The sequence below is a fragment of the Dasypus novemcinctus genome, chromosome 10 (assembly GCF_030445035.2).
Source record: "Dasypus novemcinctus isolate mDasNov1 chromosome 10, mDasNov1.1.hap2, whole genome shotgun sequence".
Lineage (NCBI taxonomy): Eukaryota > Metazoa > Chordata > Mammalia > Cingulata > Dasypodidae > Dasypus > Dasypus novemcinctus.
In genome coordinates this window covers 115,871,088-115,890,317 of record NC_080682.1, presented here as the reverse complement: position 1 = coordinate 115,890,317, position 19,230 = coordinate 115,871,088, and the positions used below count along the sequence as shown (strand labels likewise).

The 19,230-nt window shown below is 39.2% G+C and overlaps 1 long non-coding RNA gene across 1 annotated transcript in view; it reads left to right on the top strand.

Annotated features, from left to right (window-relative positions):
* Window positions 1-19,230, top strand: part of LOC139439890 (uncharacterized) — an 82,070-nt gene that overhangs the window by 25,660 nt on the left and 37,180 nt on the right. Inside the window, exon 3 of the long non-coding RNA XR_011649993.1 lies at window positions 17,049-17,180. This is a non-coding gene — a long non-coding RNA (uncharacterized lncRNA). The remainder of the gene's footprint in view (window positions 1-17,048; window positions 17,181-19,230) is intronic.

Below are 19,230 nucleotides of genomic sequence, written 5' to 3'. Positions count from 1 at the left end.
GGGGGCAGTTTCCTAAGGCAGACCCTGCCCATCTGAGGGAAACTTGGGGATGTCCAGCTGTGCTGGTGCCTGGGGACTCCACGCCTCTTGAAAGAGGCCATTGAATGTGTCCTTTTCTCCTGCATGGGCCCCAGGCCAGCTCTCTACCACTGGGCACCTCAGCTTCTACAGCATGGTCGTCCTGGTAAGTGAGAAAGCTTTAATATTTTTCATAGGCCTCCTTCGATCATTTTTCTTTGGACCTTGTTTCCAAATGTTATTTTATCCATATAAAAATATTTTTCAATGTGTCTCAATATTTTAGCCATAAAAGGAAACACTACTTCATTTGTGGTCAGCACAAAGCAAAGTGGGATTGTCAATTCTTTTATGTGGCTACTACACTTCCACTGTAGTCTAGGATTATTAAATTAGGTGTTTTGGTGTCACAATATCAATTCATATTAGGCTTAATGTCAGTTAAAATGTCTAGGTAGTTTATCCATAAATGCTGGTTACTTAATATGTTAATCATCATGTATTTATATATTTGATTTTTGGAGGCTCAGTGGATTGTTTAGATTTATCTTCATTAAGTTTCATCATCATCTTCAGCAGCATCTCCTTAACTTGATTTGCTAATCTTATCTTCTGATACGGTATTCGGTTTGAGAAGGAAACATTGACTAGCATAGAACAAAACAGACAACTTTGTAATCCACTTGGATATAAATATATTAATTAGTGGACTAGTTAATATATTTTAAAATATGGTAATTTATTTATTCATCCCCTTATATTATCATCCAGGGTATTTCATTATATATTAACAATATACTAATAGGACTAGAGACATAATGGATGCCTTGGTAGAATATCACCTAATATACTACCTCACTGAGGTAGTCCAAGCAAAAGCCCTAAACTGATCCTATCAAGTAATCTAATCAAAGGGCCCTCAACTGAACTTGATGCAATCAAATGTCATCATACCCACAGGAATAGGTTAGTTAAAAAACATGATCTTCCTCTTTTGGGGATTTATAAAATAATCTCAAACTGCCACATAACTACTAATTTCTTTTATCCTTCTTTTTTAACCAAGTCTATCTTTGTGTCCAAAGATACTCTGTGCTATATCAGTTCTTCTGTCTTTAGGAAATTAGAACATCTAGTGTGTACATGTCAAGTAGAAACCCAACATTATTTTCAGGTGTGCTATACCTTGAAGAAGGTTTACACTAAAGGAATAATGTATTCAAATCCTCATTTTGAACAGTTGCCTTTTACTTATTTTTTCATCCACAGGTGCATTTTATGTCCATGTACAATCACAGAATTGCCCCTTCTGCAGTAACAGTTCATAGTTGCCAAAATTCATAGAAAGTGGGCCATACACCTTTGCAGAGTGGCCAGGTTTCCTGCTTCAAAAGTGCCTGCACTGAACTTGGTGCTTAGACCCCTCCTTTTCAGAAATTTCTATAGAGTATACTTTTTTATGTTATTAATTGATCGAAGCAACAAACATGAGTTTCTCCTGAGTACATTTTCAAATAACTTTGTAACAGGAGGAAGGCTTTGTGCATGTTCTTGGAAACACTTGTGTCTGTACGGGAGGGAGGGGCTGATTACTATTTTTTTCCTACAAAGTACTTTATGATTTCTAATTTTCTAATGTGCACTGGGTATGTACTAAAGGATGTAAAAGAAAGAGTGAGCTTTATGATTCTTAAAAAAAAAACAAAAACAAAAACCAAGCAGAACTTGTGGAGCTGAGCCAAGGCTCCAGTGTCTCCTTTAGAGCCCTGCCACTGTTTCCACTGCTTCTGCCCTCGCCCGCTCTCGGCCCTCCATGACAACCATCTTCCCAGGCAGGTGCCCCAGAACTACAACCAGGATCTGGAGGTTGCCCTTACTGCTGGGCCAGCCTGAAGCTCTATGCCTTTTACGTCTACCTGTTCATGTCTTACAATTCTGACCTTGATGAACTCTGCCAAATATTTTCTTTTCCAGTCTAACAAGGAGTGGGACCACACTGAGAAACAAAGCAGCGGAACCAAGGAGGTGGGCAAATCCACTTTCAGTATATCAAGAAACCTGAGTGTAGCATCTGGGAGCGCAGGCTGAGTGCAATCGAGTGTGTGTACACTTGAGAAAAGGGTGGACCAGGGGCTACCAGAACTGTGCAAACTTGCCACTGACAGAAATGACCTGCACTTGTGTGATTTCATTGAGGCACATTAACTGAATGAGCTGGTGAAATCCATCAAAGAATTCGGTGACTAGTATCCAACTTGCCCAAGATGGAGACCCCAGGGTCTGTCCTGGCTGACTCGCTCTTTGACAAGCGCATCCTGGGAAACAGTGCTGGCAGGAGATAAGCCCTAGACTGACTTCCTCCTAGCCACAGGGGTGACTTCCAAGGGCAGCATGGCAGTGTGCACAAGTGGGGTTTAGCGTCACCGTTTCTATAAGTTGTGTCAACATCAACCAAGTTTTAAAATTTGTACTATTCCTTCAAATAAAGTAATTTGGTACCACTCTCCCCCCCGCCAAAAAAAATCAAGTAGCCAATTTTTATTACAGTCGAAAAACTGGAAACTTCAGTGGTAGTTTCAGAGGTTGCAGAACCACAAGAAGTGACTTTTTCAAGGCTTCGCCCTATAAAATACTTGATTTGTTCTCAAATTTGCTGTTGCATGAAATTTTGAGAAGGCCAAATTTCATTTCATACCTTCTTTAGTCAGTTGTTCCTTATTTTTTTCTCCAGACAATGTTTAGTGAAAGGACAGACATGAAACTTTTGGGTCTGAGATATTCAAATCCCAGCTCTGAACCTACAAGCTGATTGTCCTTGGGCAGGTTTTTATACTTTCTGAGCTTTTCAACTCATCACTGATAATAATAGTGATTTTAGGAATCTCCTGAGAATAAAGTAAAAGAATGTATGGAAAGCAGTAAGCAGAGTTGGGGGAACATTTTGGAAGCTAAATAGTTATCAGTTTCCTTTTGCTTTTCTTCCCATAGCAAATTTATAGCTTTAGTCATTCTTTTCTAATTATTAGATTAGTATAAGTGCAATTATAGAATTACTCATATTAATCACACTTCATAATTGCCACCGTACTTTACTAATAGTAATAATAAAATTCTTCATATAAATTGATACCAACAATTACTGTTTCAATTGCCCATGTAAATCTACCACTATCCCAGCCATTGTTATGACTCATATAGATTCATGTTTAACAACTGAGTTCAAAAGAAAAGTGTACTCTCTCCTCGGTTGCCATGATTGGGCTCAGAGTAACTAATTAGTCAATCTTGAAGCTCCTAGGGAGGGATGAGCACTTTGGATATGCAGTTTTGTTAAAATTATTATTTTTTCCTTACTGTTCTTATCCTCTGGCAACCTTTCATAATTTCTCATATAAACTTTCCCTTTCATTATTGATTTAAAAGCATGTAATTATTTTCCTAATTGTTAAAGTACTTCTCATTTTATGCATCCATTAAAAACTTCCATCACTATAACTTTCATAATGAGTATCAAAATATGGCACTTAAGTTGGTACTCAGTATTTGTTGAATTCAAATTTTGCGAGTACCATAACTCATTGCATCAGACCCCACACTTATTATTAATTGCTTTTCACAGAATAGCGGTCATTCCACAACTGTAGGAGTAGGTGGTAGTTACAGAAGTAAGTCACAAATGAGTGGTGAAGAGTCTTAAATACCAGTCTAAGGAAGTGGCATTTGATTTGCCATACAAGAGGAAATCATCAGAATCTGTGGAGAAGGTTCATGTGGACAGCATAAAGACGTTCTAGGAAGGCTAACCCTTCACTAGGGTGTAGGTGGAGAAGGGAGGGCAGTTAGGCTGGCGGGCTTGTCTAAGTGGTAGCAATGGGATGGAAAGATCCTGATAAATGTGAATGTTGTTTCAAAAGGGAATTTCATTCACGCATTTATTAATTCAGTTTTTGGACAAATGATTAAAGAGTCCCTGTTGCGAGCCAGGTGCTGACTGGCACTGAGGAGCTACCAGTAAATTAGACATTTCTCACTTTGCTGTAGAGTCATGTGAGGTAGAGATGATTATGTTATGGGAGCAGCTAAGGGGGTGGGATACCCAAGTCTGCATTAGTGTTCTTCATACTTTGGATTAATTATTTCTCTGGAAAACTTATTTGAATCTGAAGCTCAGGCTGTAGTAGTTGGCTATTATTTATGAATTCCAAAAAGAAATATAAATTATGCCTGTAAATGGGTCAGTTCCTCTGGCATGATAACCTTTCAATTGTATTAGATTCTGAGCAGCTGTCTGATTAAATAATGCTAAGATTAAGGCTCTGATCCAACCATGTCATTAGAGTATGACTCTGGGTCAACTGTCAGCCCCCTTGGGGATAAAACAGACTCTCACATGGAAGGAGACACACAGAGAAGAACACAGAGGAAGAGAGACAGGTCATTATACATGGCAGAGGCCCTGGGAAGAGAAATGAGCCTGATAGTCTACAGCTGACCTCGTGAAGCGAACTGAGCAGCAGAACCCAGAAAGAAATGAGGCCTGGAGAGAGAGATGAGCCTTATACCAGCTGCAGCTGAGACTGTAAGAAGCAGGGACCATGGAGCCTTAAGAGAAGGAAGGAAGGTTGAACCCTCGCGTACATTGTCCACTATCTTGCTTCAACATGTGGCAACAGATTTTGGGTGAGGAAGTACCTCTTATGATACTTTGAGTTGGATTCTTTAGGGCCTTGTGACTGTGAGCTTCTATCCTAAATAAATACCCTTTATAAAAGTCCACAGATTTCTGGTACTTTGCATCAGCACCCTTTTGGCTGATGAATACACAGGCTACTTTTAGTTTCCAGAACTATGAGAAAATTTTAGTAAATTCTCCTTTTATGCGGTCTATGCCTTTCACCAGTCAATCTGAAATGAAAACAGTATTCAGTAAGTAGCAGTTTTAAGAACACCTTTCTGTTGTGCAACATATAACCACCTCTTGCTACATTAACACTGCTTTGAATATGTGTGTGGAGTGTTGCTTCTTTTTTTTATATAATTTTCTTTGTTTTCAAAGGTGATTTAGGTTATATAAATGTCCCATCAAAAATAGAGGGGATTCCCCATATACTCCATTCCCCTCTGCCTCCCACACTTTCCTCCATTAACAATGTCTTTCATTAGTGTGGTGCATTTGTTACAATTGATGAACACACATTGAAACATTTCTACTAACCATGGTCTATAGTTTACATTATGTTTTACACTTTGCACCATACAGTTTTACAGGTTTTGACAAAATGGATAATGGCTGATATCTGTCCTTGTAATATGCAGAACGATTCCAGTGTCTCAGAGAGTTGCCATGTTATGCATATTGTTCTCTCCTTCCCCTCAGAACCTCTCGTGACCACTGTCTTTATAGTAATTTTTATTTCAGTATGTCCAGTGTCTTAGCAGAAGGCCTGGCATAGAGTAGATGCTCAAGTAATGCCTATTGAAATGTCATTGAATCAGGGTAACAACAAACGTCTGTTGTCGTTCTTTGTCTTTTTCTCTCTAGGCATTGAATGATGATATGTTTAAAAGAAACTTTTATGACTTGACAATCTATCAGCAAATCTACTACCTCATTTAAATATGCCCACCTTGGCCAAAGCTCAGGCCTTGAAAAACAAACCCAGGCCTTTTTATATTTCTTCATATTTTGTCCATGCATCTCAGTTGCAAAATATTGGTCCCCGGCCAGCATTCCTGTGACAGTTTCCCATATGAATGCTAAACAGGCAATGATGATGCTCTATAATTACAGGGCTTGAAATGATTGGAAATAAATTGGCACTCCAATTATAGATGCAGGAAAGAGGAGTCAGTATATCACAGTTAGTCCATTAATTTCTAAAGTGGTTCAGGCCATCTCACTGTTTCAGTGACATTCTTTATTCACGGCTGCAATGAATCACTCGGAATTGTGGTACCTCAAAATTAACAAGCTGAAGGACATTTTTTTCTCTTAAATATCCAAGTTTATTTTCTGCTAAGGGGGGTGGGTGGTGAGAGAGAGAGAGACCAGGAAGCCAAGACATACTATTAGATTCTCTAATTGTGTATGTAGATGCTTGAACAGTGGGAACAATAGGATATTGATAGGCTTTATTTTAATTCTTTATTTTGGAAAGAGTGTAATTGTTTTCCTCAACATACCTGAACTCAAAACACTTTTCAAATCTGTCTAAACTAAATTAAGAAAGTAGCATTCTTCAGTGTTTAATTATTTTGTTCTTCTGTCATGTTTATTTGCGTGTGTCAGACCTAAAATATCACCTTTCTCATAAAAGCAACCTAAGAAAAATCTTAAATGGTTCCAAAAATATCTCTGCAATGGTCATATCTTGCTAAACTTTATAGGCTAAAATTACCATGCACATGCTTTCAGAAGTTTCTTTAGACATTTGGTTGACTGCTTCCCATGGATTTCACTAAAAGAGGCCATTTATTTGATTCTGATTAACTAACCTCTGTTAATACAGTCTTTTCAGGATATAGCCATAAAATGTAGGGGGGAGTTTCAATGCAGCCATCAAAATGCCTAAATCTGTAAATGACTAGTAGACACCTATGTTCTTCTACTGTGTAACGTGTTCCTTGAAGACCAGACCATGCCTTATTCATATATTGTGCAGCCACTTGGCATGTGGGAGGTGTTGAGCAACTATTTATTGAATAAATGTTCTTGATGTTGGCGAAAATATAACTTAATTGCCCATAAATTTAAATACGTGTAAAGCAGGTAGAGGAAAATTTTGGAGAAAAGATGAAATGACAATTAACGTCAGATTGGGTATTTTATTTTCTAGACTTAAATTTTAATTATGTAAACAAGTCATGAAGGTGTTCTTATAAAAAATAAAATACTACAAATAAGAATAAAGTTTGCCAGCATCATTTATATAAGAGAATTTTCCACAGTGATGCACCTTTTCGTCAAGGTTTTTTTTTTTTAATATCAAATGTTTTCTAAAGGCACTTATTCTTTTGTGTTGTTAACATTTGTTGTAGGAGTTTTCAAACTTAGAAGTAGGGAAAGTACACTATGAACCTCCATGTATCCATCACCCATCTTCAACGGTTACTAACACATGGCCAACATAGTTTCAGTAACAGTCCCATTCACTTTCTGTCCTCCACCATAGGATTATTTTGGAATATTACCCAACATTATATCATTTCATGTGATGATATTTCAGTAGGCATTTCTATAATATAGTAATTTAAAAACATGACTATAATACCATTATCACATAAAAGTAACACTTCTTTAAAATCATCATATAGTGTTCATATTTCTCAGATACTCATATTTTTCCCTTCTCTTATTTTTATAATGTAATTTTTATTTTTAAAAAGACACTTAGATTACACAAAATGTTACACACAAAAAATAAGAGATTTCCCGGTTGCCCCATTCCCCACACCTCCAACATTTCCCCATGTTTTTTTTCCCCTAATTCTACTCAATTTATTCATTTTTTGAGAAGATATTACATTAAAAAAAATATGAGGTCCCCATTCACCCCCACCGCCCCCACCCCACCGCCCCCACCCCACCACTCCCCCCCAATAACACTCTCCCCCATCATCATGTCACATCCATTGCGTCTGGGGAGTACATCTCCGGGCATCGCTGCACCCCATGTCCCGTGTTCCACACCATAGCCCACACTTTCCCACGTTCCATCCAGTGGGCCATGGGAGGACATACAACATCCAGCAATTGTCCCTGGGGCACCACCCAGGACAACTTCAAGTCCCGAGAATGCCTTCACATCTCTTCTCTTCCTCCCCTTTCCTGCACCCAGCAGCCACCATGACCATTTTTTCCACATCAATCCCACATTTTCTCGATTATTAACCACAATAGTTCATGAATAGAATATCAGTAAGTCCACTCTGATCCTTACTGTATTCCTCCTTCCTGTGGACCTGGCTTGGTTGTGTCCATTCCACATCTATGTCAAGAGGGGGTTTAGATTCCACATGGATATTGGATGCAATCCTCCTGCTTTCAGTTGTAGGCACTCTAGGCTCCATAGTGTGGTGGTTGACATTCTTAAACTCCATGTTAGCTAAGTGGAGTAACTCCAATAAATTAGAGTGTAGGAGCTGAAGTCTGTTGAGGTCAGGGCCTGGCTATCATATCGTCAGTCCAGAGATTCAAATCCCCTAGATATATCTTAAACCCCAGCACCAAGTACAATTCCATGAAGGAGCATGAAAGTCTTGTGAAAAGGGATCCCATCTGAGTCCAGCTCCATCATGCAGAAACACCAGCTCCAAAGAAGGGTCAACTGGCATGGCAGTGAACCCCATCTGCCATGACCATAGAACCTGTGGGTCTCTTTAGCCCTCAAAAGGACCAATACCTGGGGTTGTATCTACTTTATCTGTCTCTGAGACTCTGCTCAGGTGTGCATAAGGACAATCCTTCTGACAACCTCCAGACTCTTTTTTAGAGACTCATAGCCATAGAAACTCATTTGTCCTTTCCATTTCCCCCTTAATTTAGGTCAAACAGCATTTTTAACTCCTGTTATTATATGTAGACAGGGATATTCTGTGGTCCGCATTGAACCTTTAATTCAAGGTCATTTTCTAGTTGCATCATCAGCTGGTACTTGGTAGTGATCCCTCGGTGCCAGGGAGGCGCCTCCCCGGGTGTTATGTCCCACGCTGGGGGGAATGCATTGCATTTACATGCTGAGTTTGGCTTCGAGACTGGCCACATTTGAGTAACACGGAGGCTGTCAGGAGGAAACTATAGGCACAGTGCTGCTCTAGGCCTTGTCCTTATTTCAGGGGTATAGGCTCACAAGCATAGTCATTAGTATCAGGGGCTCACTGTTGGACCCTCATTTCTTCCTGGACCTTACCGTTGCACCTGGGGGACTGCTGCTGTTCCCCTAGGGACCACGACAGAGCCCCCCCAATCAGTAACCCAGTACCCCCCCATCTGTTGTTTCTACTATGAGTATATCCAAACATTACCATGCACCCTGGACATATGCCCTGTATAACTTCCTGTCAACCATATATCGCCTGTCAATAACATTCCATATCAGTATTCCTCCGCTGCCATTGTTGAACCACTCTGTGATCCAAAACTTCCTGAAAAGTGAAACCCAATATAATGTCAGGTTCCCTTACTAGTAAAATGGAATATAGCAATGAGTTTAAAGGTTAGATATAGAATACGTATTGATTTGGAAAAATTCTACATCCTATCTTCTTCTTTTCTTTTTTCCTAATTATTGAGCTTCTCTTCACAAGAGCCTTAGATCACAGTAATTCATATATACAATATAGAGTACTCCCACACATCCACCATAAAACCTTTTCCCTTCCACAGAGATAATCTTTTAACTTATTCATATAATATTTTCTGAAACTGATGTACAGACTCCAAGACAATAGTTTTCAAACAAGGTGGCATCTGTGCTTACATTGTGGTCCATACTTTAGGATATATAGTTTTCTAAATTTTTAGTTATCCTATGTTTTACATTATGGTTTACATTATTAGTCTGTCATCCCCTATCTGTTTTTGGTGTAATATTACATGTTTTATATCCATCCTTGTGTACCCTCGCGAAACTCCTCTCTTACCCCCACATTTACCTTGGTTCCATCCATTCAACATCCATTTTCCCTTCCCCTTGGGGCCCACAGCGACAGCCAATCTCCATTTCCCGGGGAGCCACATTCAGAGATACTTGCAACAGTGTTTAGGCCCTGACTTGCTCAACTGCCCTAATGCCCTGGGAGCCACCCTTTCTCTCGAGAGATATAGTTCCTTCTTTTTTGATGGCATTAGTCCTCCCCAGGATGTGGGTCCACCCCAACTCTCACTACTTGGGTCTCTACCCAATGGTACAACACACCCTGGCAAAATGAGCATTCAGACATTCCCCAGGAGTCCATCCCGCGTCAGACCATCCCTCCAAGCATCCTAAACAGGTAACGCTCCTAATTATATTTTGATACGGTTCTCTCAGCATTTTAATCTCAACCAACACCTGACACTTTCCTATGTTCATATGTTGCCCCTCCCTCCCCCCAATTTTGTGGGCAATATTACCCATCCACCCATCCCCAGCCCCCATCAAACCTGCAAAGCCCCACCCAAAGGCAACCCCTTGCCCCCATTTTATCTCTTCTTTGTGCTCATACTTACCACCAGCTCATCATAGATTCCACCCCTGCAGACGTCGGCTCACATCCTTCCTCCACCCCCCGATTTCCTGTAAGCCTATCTTCCAGTCTCTAGCTCTCTGAGGCAGCTTGCTTATTTCATATCATTGAGGTCATGTAGTATTTGTCCTTCAATGCCTGGATTGCTTCACTCAGCATAAGGTTCTCAAGATTCATCCATGTTATCACGTGTGTTTGTAGTGTATTTGTTCTTACAGCCAAGTAGTATTCCATTGTATGTATATACCACATTTTATTGATCCACTCATCTATTGATGGGCATTTGGGTTGATTGCAAATTTTGGCCATAGTGAACAATGCTGCTATGAACATTGGTGTACATATATCAGTTTGTGTCCTTGTTTTCAGTTCTGCTGGGTATATACCCAGCAGTGGTATTGCTGGGTCATATGGCAAATCTATGGTTAATTTTTGAGAAACCGCCAAACTGTCCTCCAGAATGGTTGGATCCTTCTGCATTCCCACCAGCAGTGGATGAGTGTTCCCATTTCTTCACATTCTGTCCAGCATTTGTATTCTTCTGTTTTTTTCATAGCTGCCAATCTTATGGGAGTAAGATGGTATCTCATTGTAGTTTTGATTTGCATTTCCCTGATAGCTAGTGATTTGGAGCATTTTTTCATGTGCTTTTTAGCCATTTGTATTTCTTCTTTGGAGAAGTATCTGTTTAAATCTTTTTCCCATTTTTTAAGTGGGTTGTTTATCTTTTTATTTTCAAGATATATGAGTTCTTTATATATGCAAGTTATAAGTCTCTTATCAGATATATGGTTGCCAAATATTTTCTCCCATTGTGTGGGTTCCCTTTTTATTTTCTTGACAAACTCCTTTGAGGTGCAGAAGGCTTTAATTTTGAGGAAGTCCCATGTATCTATTTGTTCTTTTGCTGCTCGTGCTTTTGGTGATATTCATGAAGCCATTTCCTATTACAAGGTCCTGTAGATGTTTCCCTACACTGCTTTCCAAGGTCTTTATGGTCTTGGCTCTTATATTTAGGTCTTTGATCCATCTTGAATTGATCCTTGTATAAGGTGTGAGCTGGTAATCCTCTTTCATTCTTCTACATATGGATATCCAGTTCTCCAGGCACCATTTGTTGAATAGGCCATTCTCTCCCAGTTGAGAGGGTTTGGTGGCTTTATTGAATATTATATGGCTATATATGTGAGGTTCTATATCAGAACTTTCAATTCGTTCCCATTGGTCTGTTTGTCTCTCCTTACGCCAATACCATGCTGTTTTCACTACTGTAGCTTTGTAGTATGTTTTGAAGTCAGATAGTGTGATTCCTCCAATTTCGTTTTTCTTTTTCAATATGTCTTTGGCTATTTGGGGCCTCTTTCCTTTCCAAATAAATTTCATAGTTAGTTTTTCTAGTTCCTTAAAGAAGGCTGTGTTGATTTTTATTGGGATTGCATTGAATGTGTAGATCAGTTTTGGTAGAATAGACGTCTTCATAATATTTAGTCTTCCTATCCATGAACAGGGAATATTCTTCCATTTATTTAGGTCTTCTTTGATTTCCTTGAACAGTCTTGTATAGTTCTCAGTGTATAAATTTTTTACATCTTTAGTTAAATTTATTCCTAAATATTTGATTTTTTTATTTACTATTGTAAACGGTATTTGTTTCTTGATTTCCTCCTGATCTTGCTCCTTATTGGTGTGAAGAAATGCTACTGATTTTTGCACATTGATCTTATAACCTGCGACTTTACTAAACTCGTTTATGAGTTCTAGAAGCTTTGTTGTAGATCTCTCAGGGTTTTCTATGTATAGGATCATGTCACCTGCAAATAATGAAATTTTGACTTCTTCCTTTCCAATTTGAATGCCTTTTATATTGGTTCTTGACTCAGTGCTCGAGCAAGTACTTCTAAGACAATGTTAATTAGAAGGGGAGACAGTGGGCATCCTTGTCTTGTTCCTGACATTAGAGGGAAGGATATTAGGATTTCTCCATTGTAAACAATGTTGGCTGTAGGTTTTTCATATATACTCTTTATCATGTTCAAAAAATTTCCTTGCATTCCAATCTTTTGGTGTGTTTTTATCAAGAAAGGATGCTGTATTTTGTCAAATGCTTTTTCTGCATCTATAGATATAATCATGTGATTTTTTTCCTTCAATCTGTTTATATGGTGTATTACATTAATTGATTTTCTTATGTTGAACCATCCTTGCATACCTGGAATGAATCCCACTTGGTCGTGGTGTATAATTCGTTTAATGTGTTGTTGAATACGATTAGCAAGTATTTTGTTAAGTATTTTTGCATCTAGGTTCATTAGAGAGATTGGTCTGTAATTTTCCTTTCTTGTGGTGTCTTTGTTTGCCTTTGGTACTAGGGTAATGTTGGCATCATAGAAGGAGTTAGGCAATGTTCCTTCTGTTTTGATTTTTTGGAATAGTTTCAACAGGATTGGTGTTAGTTCTTGCCAGAATGTTTTGTAGAATTCACCTGTGAAGCCATCTGGCCCTGGGCTCTTCTTAGTTGGGAGGTTTTTAATGACTGATTCTATCTCTTTACTTGTGATTGGTTTGTTGAGATCATCAATTTCTTCTTTCGTCAGTATGGGCTGCTTATGTGTTTCTAGGAATTTGTCCATTTCCTCTGAATTGTCATTTTTGTTGGAATATAGTTTTTCAAAGTATCCTCTTATGATAGTCTTTATTTCTGTGGGTCAGTGGTGATATCTCCTTTCTCATTTCTTATTTTGTGTATTTGCATCTTTTCTCTTTTTGTCTTTGTTATTCTCGCTAAAGGTTTGTCAATTTTGTTGCTCTTCTCAAAAAACCAGTTCTTGGTCTTGTTTATCTTTTCAAGTGCTTTCTTATTTTCTATTTCATTTAGTTCTGCTCTTATCTTTGTTGTTTCCTTCCTTCTTCTTCCTGTTGGATTACTTTGTTTTTTTTTCTCTAAATCCTCCAAATGTTCAATTAGTTCTTCAATTTTTGCTCTTTCCTCTTTTTTTGTTACATGAATTTATAGCTATAAATTTCCCTCTCAGTACTGCTTTTGCTGCATCCCATAAATTTTGGTATGTTGTGTTATCATTATCATTTGTTTCAAGGTAGTCATTGATTTCTTTTGAGATTTCCTCTTTGGCCCACCATTTTTCTAAGAGTGTGCTGTTTAATTTTCAAATCATGGTGTGAAATCTGGGCCTCTGTCCCTTGCAAATTTCCAGCTTCACTCCACTGTGGTCGGAGATATTATTTTGTATGATTTCGATCTTTCTGAATTCATTAAGCCTTTCTTTGTGGCCTAGGATATGGTCTATCTTGGAGAATGATCCATGTGCGCATGAGAAAAATGTATCTCCTGCTGTGTTTGGGTGTAATGATCTATATATGTCTATTAGATCCAGCTCCTCTAATATACTGTTCAAATATTTTGTTTCTTTATTGATTCTCTTTTGAGATGTTCTGTCCAGAGTTGATAGTGGTGTATTAAAATGCCCCACTATAATTGTAGATGCATCTATTCTTTCACTTAGTTTTTCCAGCATTTGCCTCATGTATTTAGAGGTGCCCTTGTTAGGAGCATAAATATTTATGATTGTTCGATCTTTTTGACAGATTGTCCCTTTCACTAAAATGTAGTATCCTTTTTTTGTCTCTCACAATTGTTTCGCATTTAAAGTCTATTTTGTCTGATATTAATATCCTGCCTTTTTTTGGTTATTGTTTGCTTGTAAGATTGTTTTCCAACCATTCACTTTCAGCCTCCATGAGTCTCTGGGTCTAAGATGTGTCTCTTGTAGACAGCATATAGATGGGTCATATTTCCTTATCCAATGTCCCAGTCTGAATCTTTTGATAGGTGAGTTTAATCCATTGACATTCAGTGTTATTACATTTAGAGAGTTATTTATGGTAGCCATATTTTGATTGGACTTGTGTTTGTCATATTTTGTTTGCTTTTTTCCCCCTTCTCTTTTTGTCCTTTTTGTTGCTCTTACACTCTCCTCCAACTCTGTCTGTCCTGTTTTTTCCTTTCTTCCTGCAGAACTCCCTTTAGAATTTCTTGAAGAGGAGGTTTCTTGTTGGCATACTCTCTTAGTTTCTGTTTATCTGTGAATATTTTGAACTCTCCATCATTTTTTAATGCTGGTTTAGCTGGATAGATTATTTTTGGTAGGAAATTTTTTCTTTTAGTACCTTGAGTATGTCATACCACTGCCTTCTTGCCTCCATGGTTTCAAATGAGAAATCAGCACTTAATCTTATGGAGCTTCCCTTGTATGTGATGGTTTTCTTTTCTCTTGCTGCTTTTAGAATTTTCTCTTTGTCTTGAGCGTTGGATAATTTGACAAGTATATGTCTTGGGGTGGGCCTGTTGGGGTTTATGACGATTGGCGTGCACTGTGCTTCTTGGATATGTACATCTGTCTCTTTCAGTAGGTTTGGGACGTTTTCAGCCATTATTTCCTGCAACACTCCTTCTGACCCCTTTCCCTTCTCTTCTCCTTCTGGGATGCCTATAATATGTATGTTTGAGCATTTTGCATTATCATTCAGGTACCTAAGTCCTAGCTGGATTTTTTCTATCTTTATCGACCAATTCTACTATCTGTTTGATTTCCGATGTACTGTCTTCCACATCACTAATTCTCTGCTCTGCCTCTTCTAGTCTGCTGATATTTGCTGCAAGCGTATTTTTGATTTCTTGAACTGTGGTGTTCATTCCCATCATATCTGTTATCTTTTTGCATATTTCTGCAATTTCCCCTCCAAGGGTTGTCTTCATGTTGTTAACCTCTTCCTTTACTTCATTAAATTTGCTGGTGATAAATGTTCTGAGATCTGTAATTGCTCGTGTGAAGTTCTGCTCTCCTTCCTGGTTTTTACTTTGTTCATTGGATTCAGCCATGTTTTCCTGATTACTGGTTTCTTTTGTAGATTTTTGTTCCTGTCTGGTCATCATTTTATCTTGACGGGTTTAATCAGTTCCTTAGCTTCTTTGTCTAGTCTTGGGGATTAATTAGCTGTTGTTTTTGCATAAGTGTTATGTCTTCTCTTTGTCACTTTGTTCTTCTTTTTCTAATTTCTTATTGCTGGTTGAGTTCAATTTAAAGGAAATTATTAGGGCCAGGGAAAGGCAATTGTGTAAGCAAGGAAAAATGTAAAGTAGTATTGGTAATAAATGTTAACAGAGCAACAATATGAGATCTGGGAGGATGGATATTAGATTCATTTAAGTTGTGTAGAGTTATAGCAGTAGGTATAGTATCTATAATTAGGTAGTCAACTGAATATGGGAGGAATATGGTATGAATTAAAAAGCTAGTGTTTTTTGAGAGAGGGAAAGAGAAAAGAAAGGCAATAGTTTCAAGAATGGATGAAAGACAGAAAACAAAACAAAGGTATTAGAAATTAAGAGTTAGACACTTTGGGGATCAAAGAAAGGGAGTTGGAATATAGGAGAGACAGTAGATGATGGGGGATACCAAGTTGTAGGGGAAAGGGGATAGTGTAGGTAGCCAAAATCAATTCACACAGAAATGAGGCAGCGGAGGATGAGGAAACCCAGCAAATGTGATGTGTTCCCTGCAGCACCTATTGTATAAGTAAGATAAAATAAAATAAGAAAATGAGGGATGAGAGAGAGAAAAAAAAAAAAGAAGAAAGGAAGAAAGAAAAAGGGGTTGGGTAAAGGGCGGGGAACAGGTAGGGAAAAGAAAAAAGATACAGAACAACCACAACAGCAACAACAACAACAAAAAACCCCTAAATACCTGAAAAAAAAAAAAAAAAAGAAAAGACTTTGGGGGATATGCTGGGAGAAAAAACTAGGAGATAATGCAATGTTAGCAATCAGGACATTAAAAAAATAAAAAATAAAATAAAAATAACAAAACAAAACAAAACAAGAAAGAAAAAATGCAAATATTGAGGGTTTAGGACATTCAAGGATCTCAGATGGACCTCCGGGCATGATGGATTCAGGGATGGAAAGTCTGAGATATTGAAGACTCAAGAGGTGTGAGTCTCTGGGGTGTGGGCCACCAGGGTTTAGGGGACTCAGACCTGGCAACCTCAAATCTGGTTAACAGGGAGCCTGGAAGCACCGCAGTGCAACACAGCCTGCAGGGATCCCTGCAGCTGGGTGCCAGCCCTGTGGGTGAGGTCACATCCGCAAACTCTATCCTGTGTGTCTGAACCCCGCAATTCACTCACTCACTGGGGTCTATTCTATGGATGTATCACCAATTTGACTTCAGGACCCTTCCCACCCTCGAAGCCCCTGAAACGGCCACCTGGGGGCGCCTCTACACTGCAGCCAATTTAATGACGCAGACCAGTAGCCAGGCCCAGGGGTGGCGCTCCAGCCGGAAACACCGATAACAGAGTCCAAAACCGAAATTCCCACGCTTCACAAAATATTCCCCTAATCAGCTTCCAGACGTCTCCCACCCTGCAACAGCCTCCTGGTGGCGTCTCTTTATTGCTATCAATTTAAGCCCGCTGCAGATTGGCAGCTGGGCTTGGGGGGGGCGGGCAGGGCTCTAGGTGGAAGCGCTATTGTTTGTGTCCACAATCAAAAATTCCCCTCTTTGCAATAAAACTCCTGTTTGTCTTCCCAAATCGGTCTGCAAAGGCCTCCTGTCCTGTTAACCCCCCAATAGGCCACTCAGGGCTTATGAATTCCCCAGTACTGCAGAGCCTCCTGAAAATGCTGCCGGAGCGCCAGTGCCGCAGCTCCATCTATCACAGGAGGGAGCGTCCCGTGCACAGCTCCCACCTCCGTGTAATAGAGTCTCAATTATATCTTATAGACGCATTTTCTCTGTTACCTTCCCACCAAATCGATGTCCAGACACTTCCTGCCCTGCAAAAAGCCTGAAACAGCCTGGTCCTGAAGAACCTCCAATGCTGCCCAGCCGCTTCTTTGCAGGAGATATTATCAGGTATGCTCACTCAGCCACCATCTTGCCCCCAACCCCCTCCCCCTGCCTTTACTTTTCCCCATGTTAACAACTTCTTTTTTTTAAGATTTATTTACTTATTTATTTCTCTCCCCTCCCCCCCACCCTGGTTGTCTGTTCTCTGTGTCTATTTGCTGTGTCGTCTTTGTCCGCTTCTGTTGTTGTCAGCGGCACGGGAATCTGTGTTTCTTTTTATTGCGTCATCTCGTTGTGTCAGCTCTCCATGTGTGTGGAGCCATTCTTGGGCAGGCTGCACTTTCTTTCACGCTGGGCGGTTCTTCTTATGGGGCGCACTCCTTGCACTCCTTGCACGCATCAGCACTGCACGTGGACCAGCTCCACATGGGTCAAGGAGACCCGGGGTTTGAACCGCAGACCTCCATGTGGTAGGTGGAAGCCCTAACCACTAGGACAAGTCCATAGCCAACAACTTCTTTCATTAATGTGGTACATTCAAATTAAGGAACTGAGAGAGTCTACAACTGCAAGCAAGAGAGTCCCATCCATCAGCCATAAGGGATAGAAGTCCCTTCTCAATTAGAGGTGGCATGGGCATCGCCATCCCGGAATTCTCATGATTGGGGAATAAAATATGGACTGGAGTGGACTTACTGGTATTCTACTATAGACTTATTGTGATTCTAGCAATGGAATAAATTATATCAGTGATAGGGAGAGAGTGGCCACTGGAGATGAAGGCAGGGAGAAGGAAAAAAGGGTGTAATATGGGAGCATTTTTGGGACTTGGAATTGTCCTGATATTGCAATGACACATACAGGCTATTATATATCCTGCCATAACCTAAAGAATTGAGAGGGAGAGAGTGTAAACTACAATGTAAACTATAGTCCATGCTTACTGGCAATCTTCTTTTTCATCTCTTTTTAAATTTATTTTGAGCCAGAATTTAAAGTATATACCTCCAAGATATCTGCTCTGATTGGTACTTATGCCTTAAATCCTCATTCTCTCCCTCTTACCTTCTTTCCTTCTCTAGCCATTTTTCCTCCCCTTTACCATTTACTGTGAAGCAAGTGGCAAATATCTTTATGTACCTGAGGTTCCACATACACAAACATGAATAAAATATAGTTCTATTGTATTAGGCTCTAAGATCTGGGTTCCTATAAGGGAGTAGCCTTCCAGTAGTCCATCCACTAGTTCCAGATACTTTTCAGATATGGGCTTATTATTATTTTATTTTTCCTGCTTGGAAGCTTCTATCTTCATTGGCCTGCCTATTTTTCTCAATTTTTGAGGCCCATTTCAAATATTACTTCTTTCGGGAAGACTTCCTTATTATCCAAATAAAACTCACCTGCCTCCTTTCCCACAGCTCTCTTAATTATACCACGGTTTAGCACTTATGTATCCCTGTTGTGCTATACAATTATTTGTGTATCTTCATCTCCCTCACCAGATTAAAAATTCCCTAAGTGCAAAGAGTGAATCTTTCTCATATTATCTAACACTGTTTTGAGGTCTACAATGGGTTATTCAAATTGACAAGTAATTTTTCTGCCTGTCTTTGTATCAAAGACACAAAGAGCAGCTTCAAGGAAGAAGCATTGCACCAGTCATAGTGAATTGCACAAAACAGGTTCAATTTTGTGTTGATGAATTAAATCAAATGCTACATTTTAAATTTCTGTGCAGTTTTTAAGCTAAAACTATAGTGCAGTCCAATAGTCATTTTTAGAGTGTAACACTTCTACTTAAGTTTTGCTAAAGATAAGTTCAAAAAGAAGTTATGACAGCTGTTCCTTAATGATAACATGACTAATTTGACCTAGATGCCTAAAATGAGGAAAGAAGCAACTAAAACATTCACTACTTTTTCTTGCAGTCTCTAGCCCCCTTCCCATTTTCCAGAGCAGTGGCCACACCTAAACCATTCCTAATCATGGTGCCTTGCACAGGGTTTTCTTCTAATAATTACTACTTAAAGAGACCACGATAAAAGAAGGGAGCTCATACAAGAAGTTTATATTTATTTAAGATTCATTCCAGTTAAGAGTTTGATAAACTATG